General features: G+C 37.8%; 1 protein-coding gene and 1 pseudogene across 4 annotated transcripts in view; both read right to left on the bottom strand.

The window, feature by feature from the left end:
* The window catches only part of MAP4K3 (mitogen-activated protein kinase kinase kinase kinase 3), a 244,209-nt gene that overhangs the window by 176,163 nt on the left and 49,319 nt on the right, over positions 1-18,727 (bottom strand). The window lies entirely within an intron of this gene.
* LOC130682608 (60S ribosomal protein L21-like) lies at positions 15,718-18,571 on the bottom strand (annotated as a pseudogene).

Below are 18,727 nucleotides of genomic sequence, written 5' to 3'. Positions count from 1 at the left end.
TGCCCAGCAGGTTGGGAACTTTCAGGAGCTTCAGGTGCTCCATGCCCCTGACTGGCTATGCAGCTGCAAGGCCCCCGGCCCTGCTACGCACCCTGCTCCGCCTTCCTGCCAGGAGGCCGGCCCTGGCTCGCACACCAGCAGCCCCTGACCTGGTGTCAGGCCAGCCAGAGGGAGGCCCCGCCTATGGCAGCTACAAACGCAAAGCATAGAGGTTTAGACTTGTGCGCTCAGCCCACTGGTTCCGGCAGTGGAGACAGGCAGAGCAGCCAGGAAGGAGGAACCAGTTCTTTCCTCCCTGCAGGCACCAACACCACTCCCCAGCGACCCCCGACACTGCTCCAGGGGCTGAGCAGCACCAGAGAATAGAGCTTCTGGGCACTAGAGAGCACCACATACAAATATGAAATGTCAAAAGAACCTGGTTCAAACCAAAATCCCACAAACACAAGAAAAAGAGACAAGTGAAACTGAACTCATAAATCTTCCTGAAAGAGATTTCAAAATAAAAATCATAAAAATGCTCATGAAAATACAGAAAAACATTCAAGAACTCAGGGAAGAAATCAGGTTGGAGATTCAATCATTAAGGAATATAATAGCTGAAATGAAACATACAATGGAGGAATTTAAAAGCAGATTAGATGTAGAAGAGGAGACAGTAAATGGAATAGAAATTAGAGAAGAGGAATACAAAGAAGCTGAGACAAAGAGAGAAAAAAGGATCTCTAGGTTTGAAAGAATATTGAAAGAACTGTGTGACAAATTCAAATGGAACAATATTTCACATTACAGGAGTACCAGTAGAAGAAGAGAAAAAGGGAAAGAAAGTGTCTTTGACAAGGTAATTGCTGAAAACATCCCCAGACTGGGGAAGGAGATAGTCTCTCAGGCAATGGAGATGCATGGATCTCCAAACACAAAGGATCCAAGGAGGAAAACACCAAGACATATAATAATTAAAATGGCGGAGGCGGAGCCAACATGGCGGCGTGAGTAGGACAGTGGGAATCTCCTCCCAAAAACATATATACCTTTGAAAATAACAACAAACACAACTAGCCCTAAAAGAGAGACCAGAAGACGCAGGACAGTGGCCAGACTGCAGCTACACCAGCGAGAACCCAGCGACTGGTGAAAGGGGTAAGATACAAGCCCCGGCCCGGCGGGACCCGAGCGCCCCTCCCCCCAGCTCCCGGCGGGAGAACAATAGGCAGAGCGGGAGGGAGACGGAGCCCAGGACTGCCGAACACCCAGCCCCAGCCATCCGGGCCAGAGCGCAGACACAGTACATGCCCAGGGGGCCCTGGATACTGGGGGAACAGGGAGTAAGACCTCTGAGCGGGTGCCGAAGCTGATGCCCATGTGACAAAGAAAAGCGGGGGCTTTTTGAAAGTCTTAAAGGGACAGGGACTTAACAGCTTGACGGAAACAACCCAGGTCACAGTACAGCAGCTGGAAATTACAGGGAAAACCGGGTGCACTAACCCCCTGGGCAACAGCTCTGAGACCCCTCACGGAGGCAAACAGTCAAGCAGCCCCCCCATCCATCACCCCACCGGGCGCTGCGAAAGCAGAGAAGCAGCCTGAGACAAATTCCGCCCACAGAAAGGGAAATTTCTCCCTCCCGGCCAGGCAAGACACAAAGACCCACTCTACACGCAATTACCCAACACAAGCCACTAGGGGTCGCAGTTGCCCCAGTAAAGAAAGGCCAGTAGTAAGTGAAAATTTTGGCCCTCCCAGCTGACAGTCAATAGCACCTGTCAACATGAAAAGGCAAAAAAATATGATCCAGACAAGACTAACCCAGACAGCTTCAGCATCTGCTACATCTTCCCCTGAGAAGGAATCTGGGGAGATAGATTTAGCCAGTCTACCTGAAAAAGAATTCAAAACAAAAGTCATAACCATGCTGATGGACTTGCAGAGAAATATGCAAGAACTAAGGAAGGAGAATTCAGAAATAAAACAAGCTCTGGAAGGACTTCAAAACAGAATGGACGAGATGCAAGAGACCATTAATGGACTAGAAAACAGAGAACAGGAACGCAGAGAAGCTGATGCAGAGAGAGATAAAAGGATCTCCAGGAATGAAAGAATTTTAAGAGAGCTGAGTGATCAATATAAAAGGAATAATATAAGAATCATAGGCATTCCAGAAGAAGTAGAGAGAGAAAAGGGGATAGAAAATGTCTTTGAAGAAATAATTGCTGAAAATTTCCCCAAACTAGGGGAAGAAATGGCCTCTCAGACCACAGAGGTACACAGAACTCCCATGACAAGGGATCCAAGGAGGGCAACACCAAGACACATAATAATTAAAATGGCAAAGATCAAAGACAAGGACAAAGTATTACAAGCAGCCAGAGAGAAAAAAAAGGTTACCTACAAAGGAAAACCCATCAGGCTATCATCAGACTTCTCAACAGAAACCCTACAGGCCAGAAGAGAATGGCATGATATACTTAATGCAATGAAACAGAAGGGCCTCGAACCAAGACTACTGTATCCAGCACGAATATCATTTAAATATGAAGGAGGGATTAAACAATTCCCAGACAAGCAAAAGTTGGGGGAATTTGCCTCCCACAAACCACCTCTACAGGGCATCCTACAGGGACTGCTCTAGATGGGAGCACTCCTAAAAAGAGCACACAACAAAACACCCAACATATGAAGAAGGGAGGAGGAGGAATAAGAAGGGAGAGAAATAAAGAATCATCAGATTGTGTTTATAATAGCTCAACAAGCGAGTTAAGTTAGACAGTAAGACAGTAAAGAAGCTAACCCTAAACCTTTGGTAACCACAAACTTAAAGCCTGCAATGGCAATAAATTCATACCTTTCAATAATCACCCTAAATGTAAATGGACTGAATGCACCAATCAAAAGACACAGAGTAATAGAATGGATAAAAAAGCAAGATCCATCCATATGCTGCTTACAAGAGACTCACCTCAAACCCAAAGACGCGCACAGACTTAAAGTCAAGGGATGGAAAAAGATATTTTAAGCAAACAACAGAGAGAAGAAAGCAGGTGTTGCAATTCTGGTATCAGACAAAACAGACTTCAAAATAAAGAAAGTAACAAAAGACAAAGAAGGACATTACATAATGATAAAGGGCTCAGTCCATCAAGACGATATAACCATTATAAATATATATGCACCCAATACAGGAGCACCAACATACCTGAAACAAATATTAACAGAACTAAAGGAGGAAATAGAATGCAATGCATTCATTCTAGGAGACTTCAACACACCACTCACTCCAAAGGACAGATCCACCAGACAGAAAATAAGTAAGGACACAGAGGCACTGAACAACACACTAGAACAGATGGACCTAATAGACATCTACAGAACTCTACATCCAAAAGCAACAGGATACACGTTCTTCTCAAGTGCACATGGAACATTCTCCAGAATAGACCACATACTAGGACACAAAAAGAGCCTCAGTAAATTCCAAAAGATTGAAATCCTACCAACCAACTTTTCAGACCACAAAGGCATTAAACTAGAAATAAACTGTTCAAAGAAAGCAAAAAGGCTCACAAACACATGGAGGCTTAACAACACGCTCCTAAATAATCAATGGATCAATGACCAAATCAAAATGGAGATCCAGCAATATATGGAAACAAATGACAACAACAACACTAAGCCCCAACTTCTGTGGGACGCAGCAAAAGCAGTCTTAAGAGGAAAGTATATAGCACTCCAAGCATATTTTAAAAAGGAAGAGCAAATGAACGGTCTAATGTCACAACTATCAAAATTGGAAAAAGAAGAACAAATGAGGCCTAAGGTCAGCAGAAGGAGGGACATAATAAAGATCAGAGAAGAAATAAATAAAATTGAGAAGAATAAAACAATAGCAAAAATCAATGAAACCAAGAGCTGGTTCTTCGAGAAAATAAACAAAATAGATAAGCCTCTAGCCAGACTTATTAAGAGGAAAAGAGAGTCAACACAAATCAACAGTATCAGAAATGAGAAAGGAAAAATCACAACAGATCCCGCAGAAATACAAAGAATTATTAGAGACTACTATGAAAACCTATATGCTAACAAGCTGGGAAACCTAGGAGAAATGGACAACTTCCTAGAAAAATACAACCTTCCAAGACTGACCCAAAAAGAAACAGAAAATCTAAACAGACCAATTACCAGCAACGAAATTGAAGCGGTAATCAAAAAACTACCAAAGAACAAAACCCCCGGGCCAGATGGATTTACCTCGGAATTTTATCAGACATACAGGGAAGACATAATACCCATTCTCCTTAAAGTTTTCCAAGAAATAGAAGAGGAGGGGATACTCCCAAACTCATTCTATGAAGCTAACATCACCCTAATACCAAAACCAGGCAAAGACACCACCAAAAAAGAAAACTACAGACCAATATCCCTGATGAACGTAGACGCAAAAATACTCAACAAAATTTTAGCAAACCGAATTCAAAAATACATCAAAACCATCGTACACCATGACCAAGTGGGATTCATCCCAGGGATGCAAGGATGGCACAACATTCGAAAGTCCATCAATATCATCCACCACATCAACAAAAAGAAAGACAAAAACCACATGATCATCTCCATAGATGCTGAAAAAGCATTTGACAAAGTTCAACATCCATTCATGATAAAAACTCTCAGCAAAATGGGAATAGAGGGCAAGTACCTCAACATAATAAAGGCCATCTATGAAAAACCCACAGCCAACATTATATTGAATAGCGAGAAGCTGAAAGCATTTCCGCTGAGATCGGGAACTAGACAGGGATGCCCACTCTCCCCACTGTTATTTAACATTGTACTAGAGGTCCTAGCCACGGCAATCAGACAAAACAAAAAAATACAAGGAATCCAGATTGGCAAAGAAGAAGTCAAACTGTCACTATTTGCAGATGACATGATACTGTACATAAAAAACCCTAAAGACTCCACCCCAGAACTACTAGAACTGATATCGGAATACAGCAAAGTTGCAGGATACAAAATCAACACACAGAAATCTGTGGCTTTCCTATATACCAACAATGAACCAACAGAAAGAGAAATCAGGAAAACAACTCCATTCACAATTGCATCAAAAAAAATAAAATACCTAGGAATAAACCTAACCAAAGAAGTGAAAGACTTATATTCTGAAAACTACAAGTCACTCTTAAAAGAAATTAAAGGGGACACTAACAGATGGAAACGCATCCCATGCTCATGGCTAGGAAGAATTAATATCGTCAAAATGGCCATCCTGCCCAAAGCAATATACAGATTTGATGCAATCCCTATGAAACTACCAGCAACATTCTTCAATGAACTGGAACAAATAATTCAAAAATTCATATGGAACCACCAAAGACCCCGAATAGCCAAAGCAATCCTGAGAAAGAAGAATAAAGTAGGGGGGATCTCACTCCCCAACTTCAAGCTCTACTATAAAGCCATAGTAATCAAGACAATTTGGTACTGGCACAAGAACAGAGCCGCAGACCAGTGGAACAGACTAGACAATCCAGACATTAACTCAGACATATATGGTCAATTAATATTTGATAAAGGAGCCATGGACATACAATGGCGAAATGACAGTCTCTTCAACAGATGGTGCTGGCAAAACTGGACAGCCACATGTAGGAGAATAAAACTGGACCATCGTCTAACCCCATATACAAAAGTAAACTCAAAATGGATCAAAGACCTGAATGTAAGTCATGAAACCATTAAACTCTTGGAAGAAAACATAGGCACAAACCTCTTAGACATAAACATGAGTGACCTCTTCTTGAACATATCTCCCCGGGCAAGGAAAACAACAGCAAAAATGAACAAGTGGGACTATATTAAGCTGAAAAGCTTCTGTACAGCAAAAGACACCATCAATAGAACAAAAAGGAACCCTACAGTATGGGAGAATATCTTTGAAAATGACACATCCGATAAAGGCTTGACGTCCAGAATATATAAAGAGCTCACACGCCTCAACAAACAAAAAACAAATAACCCAATTAAAAAATGGGCAAAGGAACTGAACAGACGGTTCTCCAAAAAAGAAATACAGATGGCCAACAGACACATGAAAAGATGCTCCACATCGCTAATTATCAGAGAAATGCAAATTAAAACTACAATGAGGTATCACCTCACACCAGTAAGGATGGCTGCCATCCAAAAGACAAACAACAACAAATGTTGGCGAGGCTGTGGAGAAAGGGGAACCCTCCTACACTGCTGGTGGGAATGTAAACTTGTTCAACCATTGTGGAAAGCAGTATGGAGGTACATCAAAATGCTCAAAACAGACTTACCATTTGACCCAGGAATTGCACTCCTAGGAATTTACCCTAAGAATGCAGCAATCAAGTATGAGAAAGATCAGTGCACCCCTATGTTTATCGCAGCACTATTTACAATAGCCAAGAATTGGAAGCAACCTAAATGCCCATCGATAGATGAATGGATAAAGAAGATGTGGTACATATACACAATGGAATACTACTCAGCCATAAGAAAAGGGCAAATCCAACCATTTGCAGCAACATGGATGGAGCTGGAGGGTATTTTGCTCAGTGAAACAAGCCAAGCAGAGAAAGAGAAATACCAAATGATTTCACTCATCTGTGGAATATAAGAACAAAGGAAAAACTGAAGGAACAAAACAGCAGCAGAATCACAGAACTCAAGAATGGACTAACAGGTACCAAAGGGAAAGGGACTGGGGAGGATGGGTGGGTAGGGAGGGATAAGGGGGGGAGAAGTAGGGGGGTATTAAGATTAGCATCCATAGCGGGGTGGGAGAAAGGGGAGGGCTGTACAACACAGAGAAGACAAGTAGTGATTCTACAACAGGTTGCTACGCTGATGGACAGTGACTGTAAAGGAGTATATAGGGGGGACCTGGTATAGGGGAGAGCCTAGTAAACAAAGTATTCGTCATGTAAGTGTAGATTAATGATTAAAAAAAAAAATGCAGTTCCTATGTGGTGACCTCTAATGAGTTCTACACAATGATATAAAGGACATATAAAAGTGTAGGCAAAGGGTCTGTTTGTGTTTATACAGAGGATCAAAGCCTAATTTGGCTACCCCGAAAATGAACTAAGATACGATATGAAAGAGAACTTCCAACATCAGCACTCTCGGGAAGACTCATGCCAGAAGATGATCATCAAAAAACCCCAACAAAGATCCACGCACTGCTACAGCTGTAGATGCACTCATCCCACCAGCTCCTGGACTTGCCATGGGAATGAAGGAGATATCTAAGCTGGCCTGTGCATACAGTAAAACAACAAATTTGACTGGATCTATACGGCTGGAACTCAACCAAGAATTAGGAGAAGTGCAAATTGTAGCGCTCCAAAATCTTACAACTACAGACTATTTACTGTTAAAAGAACATATGGGATGTGAACAGTGCCCAGGAATGGGTTGTTTTAATTTGTCTGATTTTTCTCAAACTATTCAAATTCAGTTAGATAATAACCATCATATCATTGATAAGTTTTCACAAATGCCTAGGGTGCCTAACTGGTTTTCTTGGTTTCACTGGAGATGGCTGGTAATTACAGGTATGCTTTGGTTATGTAACTATACTCCTATTATGTTAATGTGTGTGTGCAATTTAAGTAGTAGCTTAAAATCTATACATGCTGAAGTTACTCTACAAGAAGATATGTCAAAGAAATAATCAATCTTCCCATGTTTTCTCCCGCCTGCTACTTCTATAGCTTTTCTTCTTCCTTCCTAATTACAACGAATTCTTAAATAGAATTCGTGCCTCATATCAAATTTACCGAGTATCATAACTCCTCCAAGTGGTAAAGATACCTCAAGACAAATGCTGGGCATAGAAGCCACAGGGCATAAATATGCAAAGAAATAAAAAGCTAACCATTTCAAACAATAAGGCTTCTCTCTCACTTACCAACTTAACATTTCCCTGTATGGCCCCGGAAGATGACTGGTTAGCCAGAGACGGGTAAGATTCCTCAAGGGAGGAACAACCTAAGACAGGCACAGTCGCAGGGGGGTCATCAGGTGAGAAATTGGGGATCAACAGAGGTGAGGCTTAGAACCTCACCCTCCCTGTTCTGAGAGAAATCTTCTGCATATGTGGATGTTTTATTGCCCTTGTCTAGCTTGGATTAACACATAGTCTACAGGCACACACCTGATCATCTACATTTGCTCTCTTACAACACTAAACTATGTTTTCTACCTTTATGTTGTATCTACCTACCACTTCAGCATTTTATTAAAAATAATAAAGAGAGAAATGTGGTATCCACATATAAATCAAGTATAAAAATCAAATGTGTATTCATATTTGAACTGACTGTTTATAGTTCATAATGCATGAGCAAAACCAAAAGTTTCTGTGATGACTGCCCTTGTACTGTTCACCATGTAACTTAGTCACTATGTAAGAATTTGTTCTCCATGTAAGAACTTGTTCGTTATGCTTCAGAAGATTGGAGACTGACGAAAATTAGGCTTGGGGTGGATTAATGATTGTGCATTGAGCATTGACTCCCCTATACAGAATTTTATTGTTGTTAACAACCATTTGATCAATAAATATGAGAGATGCCCTAACAACAACAACCAAAAAAAAAGTACACACTTCCAATTGTAAAATAAATAAGTAACCGGGATGTAATGTATAGCATAAGGAATATAGTCAAAATATTGTAACAACTTGGTATGGTGATAGCTGGTACCTAGAATTATCATGTATATAAATGTTGAATCACTGTGTTGTACACCTGAAACTAATGTAATGTAATACTGTGTGTCAACTACCCTTCAATAAAAAATAATTATCTAAAAAAAAAAAAAAAAAAAATTAAAATGGCAAAGATCAAGGATAAGGACAGACCATTAAAAGCAGCCAGAGAGAAAAATAAGATCACATACAAAAGAAAACCCATCAGGCTATCATCAGATTTCTCAACAGAAAACTTACAGGCCAGAGGGAGTGGCATGATATATTTAATGCAATGAAACAGAAGGGCCTTGAATCAAGAATATGCTATCTGGCAAGATTATCATTTAAATTTGAAGGAAGGGTTAAACAATTTCCAGAGAAGCAAAAGCTGAGAGAATTTACCTCCCAAAAACCATCTCTACAGTGTATTTTGGAGGGACTGCTATATATGGAGGTGTTCCTAAGGCTAAATAGTGGTCACTAGAGGAAATAAAACCACAGTAAAGTAGGTAGAAAAATTAGTAACTAAGCAAATGCAAAACCAAATCAACTACCCACAAAGTCAGTCAAGGGATTGACAAAGAGTACAGAATATGATACCTAATATATAAAGAATGGAGGCGGAAGAAAAAGGAGAGGAAAAAAAAGAAACCTTTACATTGTGTTTGTAATAGCATACTCAGTGAGTTAAATTAGACCATTAGTAAGGAAGTTACCATGAATCCAAAGTCTACAGTGGTAATAAGATCATACCTATCGATAATCACCCTAAATGTAAATGGTCTGAATGCACCAATCAAAAGGCACAGAGTCACTGAATGGATAAAAAAACAAGAACGGTCTCTATGCACCCTAAAAGAGACTCACTTTAAACCCAAAGACATACACAGACTAAAAGTGAAGGAATGGAAAAGATATTTCATGCAACTAATAGGGAGAAAAAAAACAGGAGTTGCTGTACTTGTATCAGACAAAATAGACTTCAAAACAAAGAAAGAAACAAGAGACAAAGAAGGACATTACATAATGATAAAGGGGTTAGTCCAACAGGAGTATATAATCATTATAAATATCTATGCACCCAACAGAGGAGCTCCTACATATGTGAAACAAATACTAACAGAATTAAAGGAGGAAATAGAATGCAATGCATTCATTTTAGGAGACTTCAACACACCACTAACTCCGAAGGACAGATCAACCAGACAGAAAATAAGTAAGGACACAGAGGAACTGAACAACACATTTTAACAGTTGGACCTAATCAATATCTATAGAACACTCCATCCAAAAGGAGCAGGATACACATTATTCTCAAGTTCACATGGAACATTTTCAAGAATAGATCATATATTAGGCCACAAAAAGAGCCTCAGTAAATTCAAAAAGATTGATATTGTACCAACCAGCTTCTCAGACCATAAACATATGAAACTAGAAATAAGTTATGTAAAGAAAATGAAAAAGCCCAAAAACACATGGAGGTTTAACAACATGCTCCTAAATAATCAATGGATCAATGACCAAATAAAAACAGAGATCAAGCAATATATGGAGACAAATGACAACAGTAATTCAACACCGCAAAATCTGTGGGATGCAGTGAAGGCCATGCTAAGAGGGAAGTATATTGCAATACAGGCCTACCTCAGGAAAGAAGAACAATCCTGTAAGAACAGTCTAAACTCACAATTAACAAAACTAGAAAAAGAATAACAAATGAGGCCCAAAGTCAGTAGAAGCAGGGAAGTAATAAAGATTAGAGTATAAGTAAATGAAATTGAAAAGAATAAAACAATAGAAACTTTGAAAGCAGGAGCCGGTTCTTGGAGAAAATAAACAAAATAGATAAACACCTAGCCAGACTTATCAAGAAAAAAAGAGAGTCTACACACATAAACAGAACCAGAAATGAGAAAGGAAAAATCATTATGAAAACACCGAAATACAAATAATTATTAGAGAATACTATGAAAAATTATATGCTAACAAACTGGATAACATAGAAGAAACGGACAACTTTCTAGAAAAATACAACCTTCCAAGGCTGACCCAGAAAGAAACAGAAAATCTGAACAGACCAATTACCAGAAACAAAATTCAATTGGTAATCAAAAAACTACCTAAGGAACAAAACTCCTGGACCAGATGGCTTCACTGCTGAACTTTATCAAACATTTAGTGAAGACCTAATACCCATCCTCCTTAAAGTTTTCCAAGAAGTAGAAGAGGAGGGAATACTTCCAAACTCATTCTACGAGGTCAGCATTACTCTAATGTCAAGACCAGGCAAAAACACCACAAAAAAAGAAAACTACAAACCAATATCCCTGATGAACATAGATGCAAAACTACTCAACAAAATATTAGCAAACCGAATTCAAAAATACATCAAAAAGATCATACATCATGATTAAGTTTGATTTATTCAACGGATGCAAGGATGGTAAAATATTCAAAAATCCATCATCATCATCCACCACATCAACAAAAAGAAGGACAAAAACCACATGATCATCTCCATATAAGCTGAAAAAGCACTTGACAAAATTCAACATCCATTCATAAAAACTCTCAACAAAATGGATACAGAAACATAACAAATGCCACATATGACAAACCCACAGCTACCATCAAATTAATAGTGAAAAGCTGAAAGCTTTCCATTTAAGATCAGGTATAAGACAAGGATGTCCACTGTCCCCACTTTTACTCAACATAGTTCTGTTAGTCCAAGCCACAGAAATCAGAAAACACAAAGAAAAAAAGGCATCCAGACAGGTAAAGAAGAAGTTAAATTGTCACTGTTTGCAGACAACATAATATTGTACATAAAAATCCCTAAAGAATCTACTCCAAAACTACTAGATCTAGTATATGAATTCAGCAAAGTTGTAGCATACAAAATTAATACAAAGAAATCTGTTGTTTTCCTATACACTAATGATGAACCAGCAGAAAAAGAAATCAGGAAAACAATTCCATTCACAATTGCATCAAAAAGAATAAATACCTTGGAATAAATCTAACCAAGGAAGTGAAAGACCTATACTCTGAAAACTACAAGACACTCGTGAGAGAAATTAAAGAAGATACTAATAAATGGGTACACATCCCATGCTCATGAATGTAGTAAGAAATTAATAGAAAGAATTAATACTGTCAAAATGGCCATCCTGCCTAAAGTAATCTACAGATTCAATGGAATCCCTATTAAAACACCAACATCATTCTTCAATGAATTAGAGCAAATGATTCTAAAATTCATATGGCACCAGTAAAGACCCAGAATAGCAAAAGCAATCCTGAGAAGGAAGAATAAAGCTGGGGGGATTATGCTCCCTGACTTCAAGCTCTACCACAAAGCCACAGTAATCAACACAATTTGGTACTGGCACAAGAACAGACCCATAGACCAATGGAACAGATTAGAGAGCCCAGATATAAACTCAAGCATATATAGGCAATTAATATACAACAAAAGAGTCATCGACACACAATGGGGAAATGACAGCCTCTTCAACAACTGGTGTTGGTAAAACTGGACAGTTACATGTAAGAGAATGAAACTGGATTATTGTCTAACCCCATACACAAAAGTAAACTTGAAATGGATCAAAGACATGAATGTAAGTCATGAAACCATAAGACTCTTAGAAGAAAACATAGGCAAAAATCTCTCAAATATAAACATGAGCAACTTTTTCCTGAACGCATCTCCTCAGGCAAGGGAAACAAAAGCAAAAATGGACAAATGGGACTACATCAAGCTAAAAAGTCCTTTCCTTATAGCAAAGGACACCATCAGCAGAACAAAAAGGCATCCTACAGTATGGGAGAATATATTTGTAAATGACATATCCAACAAGGGGCTAACATCCAAAATATATAAAGAGCTCACACACTTCAACAACCAAAAAGCAATAACGTGATTAAAAAATGGGTGGAGGATATGAAGAGACAATTCTCCAAAGAAGAAATTCAGATGGCCAACAAGCACATGAAAAGATGCTCCACATCCCTACTTATCAGAGAAATGCAAATTAAAACCACAATGAGATATCACCTCACACCAGTTAGCATGGTCAACATCGAGAAGACTAGAAACAACAAATGCCAGCGAGGATGTGCAGAAAGGGGAACCCTCCTACACTGCTGGTGGGAATGGAAACTGTTTCAACCATTGTGGAAAGCAATATGGAGGTTCCTCAAGAAACTAAAAATAGAAATACCATTTGACCCAGGAATTCCACTCCTAGGAATTTACCCAAAGAAAACAAGTTCTCAGATTCAAAAAGACATATGCACCCCTATGTTTATTGCAGCACTATTCACAATAGCCAAGAAATGGAAGCAACCTAAGTGTCTATCAGTAGATGAATGGATAAGGAAGAGGTGGTACATATACACAATGGAATGCTATTCAGCCATAAGAAAGAAACAAATCCTATTGTTTGCAACAACGTGGATGGAGCTAGAGGGTATTATGCTCAGTGAAATAAGTCAGGCAGAGAAAGACAAATATCAAATGATTTCACTCGTTTGTGGAGTATAACAATGAAGTAAAACTAAAGGAACAGAACAGCAGCAGACTCACAGACTCCAAGAAGGGACTAGCGGTTACTATACGGGTGGGGTGTGGGAGGGCAGATGGAGAGGGAGGGAGAAGGGTATTGAGAGTTATTATGATTAGTTCACATGGTGTGGGGGAGGTCAAGGAGATGACAGCGTAACACAGAGAAGACAAGTAGTGACTCTGTGGCATCTTACTACACTGATAGACAGTGACTGCAGTGGGGCATGGGGGAACTCAATAATATGGGTGAATGTCATAACGACATTGTTTTTCCTGTGAAACCTTCATTAAGAGTGTATAGCAATGACACCTTAATAAAAATAAATAAATAAAAAGCAAAAAAAAAAAAAAAGACTCCCCCCCCCCCCCCCCCCCGTTTACTTTTGTTTATTCCTTAATCCCTGGGGCAAACTAGAATATTCCCTTTAGAAGCCCTTACTCCATTAAAGCAAACAGGTAGGCAGGCAAGATGGTGCCTGTATGCAAACAAATACATAGAAAGGCAATACAATACAGTGGTTGCAAGTATGTTCTGTGAGTCTGAATCCCTGCTTCATCATTAATTACAAATACACACATAATACATTTATTAGCTTGTGTGACACTGAGCAAATTCTTTAAACTCCATGAGCCATTTTCCTCATCTGTAAAAAGGAGGTAACAATGAGGCAAACTACTTCATTGTAGTTTTGAGGATTAGTCAGTATTTGTAAAGCATTTAGAACATAGGCAGATACTAACTGCTCACTATATATCATCTATTATCCTATTATTAATCAAATACAGTCTAAAATTTGCAGCAGGGCAGCTAATGTTTGTCTCCGTTGCAGTGTTCTACACCTTGTAAGTAGGATCAGATAAGCAAATATTTTCATGATAAAAACAGTTACTTAAAAATGTAAACAATTTCGATGTGTATCTAAGATCAAGGATATTGGGTGGAGTTTTTGTTCCTTTTGTTTTCACTGTCTTAACTCAGTGAAATGACTCAAAATTTGGAAAAACTGGGAAAATATTGAGAAACCCGTAAGAATCTGTTTAAAATGGACTATATTGGGTATATTCAAGAAAAACAGCAATTCCAATTTCTGTAAAAGAAACAGAAGCTTGATAGTTAAGTGTCTAGTAAGATATTTATGCAAACCAAATAATCATTAAATAAATTAAAAATAAAATCTTCTGAAGTTATTTCTTTAAGAAATACAAATTTACACGAAGCTGTTATCCAGCAGTAGAGATTGGTGTAGTTAACCGTACCAGTTAATTCCGAACTTTGTCTGATTACACTGGCATGATACATCCTAATACAACATTTAAGAACTTAGCTCAAAGGTTACAGCAAGGGTAGCAAAGCAAGATTGTTAGCTCACATTGTACATGGCAGAAACATACTAACTTAATGATTATCCAACAATATCTCAGTGATTAGAACAGACTTCCTCCAAATTTGAGCAAATGAAACTGCTCCAAAAGATTGATTTTTTAAAAATGGGTTTGTTTGGCACTTGTGAAGTATATATTCTTAAGCAGCCAGCAACAATGAAAGGGCTGCGAATTAAGAAATCTAAGATCATAATTTGATGTACTACGACTGATTGTTCCCATGCTGATTGGCCACTGAAATCTGCAGAAGTTTAGAGGCTCTACACAAAGGGGGAGGTGAAGGGGACTTTTTTTAAGTGTTTTGATTTTTTTAAAAAGCATACATTATTACGAACAAAAAAGAAAAGCAAAGTACAAAAAAAATTGTGCTGATAACTTTTAAATGCACAACAATCTACATGTAACATGAAGAACTACAGACAAGAAACTGAGGATATGATTCATCCTCAATTTAAGCTAAATTATTTGAAGTATTGGCAGATTCTCAATCTCTGAAGGCTTTAAGCAGTACCATGTCATGCACTGAGCCAAATAAAAGCACAAAGATTTCAGTTTTACAGTTTTCCATGAAAACATAAGAGACTTCTAAACGAAAAGGCCTAAATTTATGGGGAAATGCAACTTTGCTAAATAAACCATATGTATTTTCTAGTTACTAATCTTTGCATTTCAAAGTAAGCACAAAGATTAAATATTATGAGGCAAACAATAACTCATGAGACTGACAGAAGGATTGTTACTACTTTGTCAGAGCACTCACTCCAGATCATGGTCTATCTTGTCAATGGTTTACAATGCTGATACCAGGTTCTTTCAGTGATTTTTGCCAGCTTAACTCTAACAATTCTTAGTGTGAAACAGATGAAAACCAGCAATCTCTTTTCTGTGTGTCAGTATCACAGGGACTCAAAAAATATAAACAACTTTTCATGATTACAAAATACTCTATCACCTTTGAAAAAGTTTATTGGCTAATTACTGAGAACAAGCTAATAATGTTGACCAAGGTGTTTTTGTTTTGTTTTGTTTTTGCTTTAAGTATTTCTTTCAGGGAGGGGACACCATACTTTACCCAATTTAAGAGAAACATTTTTACAGTGGAAGGGTCTTTTATTTATTTATTTATTTTTACACATATCAAGCCATGAATTCATAGGGAATGGGTTCCAGCAGCTCAGACTCCTTGCCGTTTGCTCTCACAAAGTGTGCTTGTCTGGGTGGGGGCAGGCTTGTGCTTCAGTTGAACCCAAGTAGCTTTCTCTGGTTTCCTTCTTTTTCTGATCACTTTCCTACACACACTTCAGGAAGCTATCTCGGCTCTCAGAGTGCTTAATACGCTCAATCTGTACATTAATTCTCTTTGCAAGAATCTTGCCTTTTACTTGTTTACAACAATGACAACAGCATGCTGGGTCTTTCAGTTTTGCCATGGTAACATTTGTGGGGCAGTCCTTTTTGAACAGTGCCCATTCCCTTGATGTGTGCTGTATCACCTTTCTTGTAGATGCCCATGTATGTGGCCAAAGGAACAACTCCATGTTTTCTAAAAGGTGTGTCTCTCCTCTTTCCCTTTGTGTTGGTCATTTTGATGATTTACTGGAAGATGGCAGTTCCAGCTGAAAGGCTGAACAGGTATTTTTTTGTTCCTAAAAGGTTTTTTGTTTTTTGGCACCTTTAATAAAATGCTGACTTATAACCAATAGCATATTTTTAGCAACTAACACAGCAGGATATTGGAGTTTTATATAATTTTACAGCTTTCATATGTTTGTCCCTGATTCAACGGATGAAGCAGGATACTGCTCAAAAAATGATGATGATGACGTTGATAATGATGATGACACCACCACAACAATAAACACAAAAGAACTGCCTCTTATGAAGCACTTACCATGTGCTAGGCATTGTGACAGAGGTTTATGTGTAAATCTCATCTACTCCACAATGATCCTAAGAGGTAGGTATTATTAAATCTATTTTATAGATTACAAAACTGGCACTCAGAGAAGGTAACAAATTTGAATACAGGCTGTCTTGATTTCAGAAGCTATACTCTTAAACACCAAGTTAACCATAACTGGGAATGTTACTCAAAAAAGATTCTTTGAAAATGAATATAAATACACTGAATTGCCATACATAAAATTAAAGATTCACTGTGAATTTCACTTGTGCCTGGATTTCATTTTTGAGGAAAATGTTAAGAGAAAGCTTAAAAAGTCATCAATTACTTCAATTAACAAACATTGAGTGCCAGGTACTGTGCAAGATGATCTTTATAATGAGCTGTCTTGGGGGGAGATAATCTAAATTTAAAAAAATTTTATGTGGAAAAAAAAAACAAATATAGGACTGGAAATGGTGACATGGTGCTGTAAGAATAACTGGGAAAGATCTTCTTCAGATAATATGGAATTCAGGGAAGCATTCTCTGATGATACAACAGTGATCTTACATGTAAAATATGTTTTTTGAAAAAGATTTTGTGTCTTTGAAATACAAACACATAAAAATAACAAACATTTTTATTTCCCAACCCTTAGTAATCTGAAGCAAAAATAAAACAAAGGGTTGATTCCATTGTGATAGCAATTAGAATCTATTATTTCAATCAGTATTAGGAGCAGATACAATACCCGTAGTTCAAACATACAGTGATGAAATTAACTTTCTAATATTCCAATATCCAGTTAAAAAAAAAAATGGTACCATTGTTTCCACTGAAGAAGTAACACCAACTCATAATGAAGTATTAATACCACAGTGAACAATAAACCCATCTGCAAGGGGCTCTCAAAGTGGAAAACAGTATTGACTTGATGAGAAATGACAAAATTTGACCTGACTAGACTACACTATTAGCTTCCTTTCTCACTAATAAGTGCCATCCATTTTGTGTTTAATAGTTTACTGCCTTTGTTCCTTTTTTTAAGATGAAAGTAATTTCACAATGATAAGCACATTCACATTATCCTTTCCTATCCCTTATCATTTACTACTGTGACATAACAAGACTTTGTTCACTAAAATCTGTGGCACTCTACACTTAACTCCAATTTTCAATTTTCTCACTCTTATTACACTCATCATACAATCAATCAGGAACCCAAACATGCCACATTTCAAAGGGCTCTGGAAAATACTGTATCAAAAATTCTTCCCATTTGTTTAAAAATAAGAGAAAGGAAAAAAGGATGGAGTGAGATCTCAATTACTTCTCAAAATATTTTGATACATTTGCTTTATGTAAAACCTGGAAGTTTAGTATCCATAAGATTAGAACTGTTTAAAAAGTTCAGGTTGACAGATATTGTGCTGTGTAGGATATATGTACACTTAAATAAAATATCAGAAAAACAAGAATGGAACTACAAGTATTTTTATACTAACAATCTAATATTCCAGAGTCCCCTTGGGTAAAATAAAATAGAATTCAGTTGATGTTTCTGAACTTCTAGGAATATTTTTTACTCAAGAAAATGTGCTTTAGCTTCAAACCCCTAACTTTTAATAGATCTGGTTAAAGCCCTTTTCATATAAGAGTTTTAACAAAAATACTAGCCCAGAAACAGTGCCCTGTTTTCACTTATAAGAAACCATCCTTACTGAGGTAAATAAAGATAATAAAACTCTTAAGTAGGGACTTGTGATGCAGTCTTGGTCAGCCATAGTGTAAACCCTGCCTTGAGACAAGTAAGTGAAGCCTGGAGATTTCCTACACTTGCTATTTGTATGAAGAAAAAAAAAACAAAAATTATAAGAACTGTACTACTCTTGATGAAACTTCTGTGAGATATATTACAAACATATTACTAAATCACCCAAAACAAATGTGCTGACTCAAGTTATTCCACTTAACTAAGTCGTATCACATACCAATAAATGTTTAGATTTCATATCACCCTTACACATTCACCATGAAAAACTTGAAATTTCAAGTCAAATAAAGAAATGACATCTTTTCAACTTGTTAAGGTTTATCATGCTACATAACTACCCACGAAAAATGTATAGTCTAATAAGATCTCTCAATCAACTCTTTAGTA

The sequence above is a fragment of the Manis pentadactyla genome, chromosome 2 (assembly GCF_030020395.1).
Source record: "Manis pentadactyla isolate mManPen7 chromosome 2, mManPen7.hap1, whole genome shotgun sequence".
Classification (NCBI taxonomy): domain Eukaryota; kingdom Metazoa; phylum Chordata; class Mammalia; order Pholidota; family Manidae; genus Manis; species Manis pentadactyla.
This window is presented reverse-complemented; position numbering and strand designations above follow the sequence as displayed.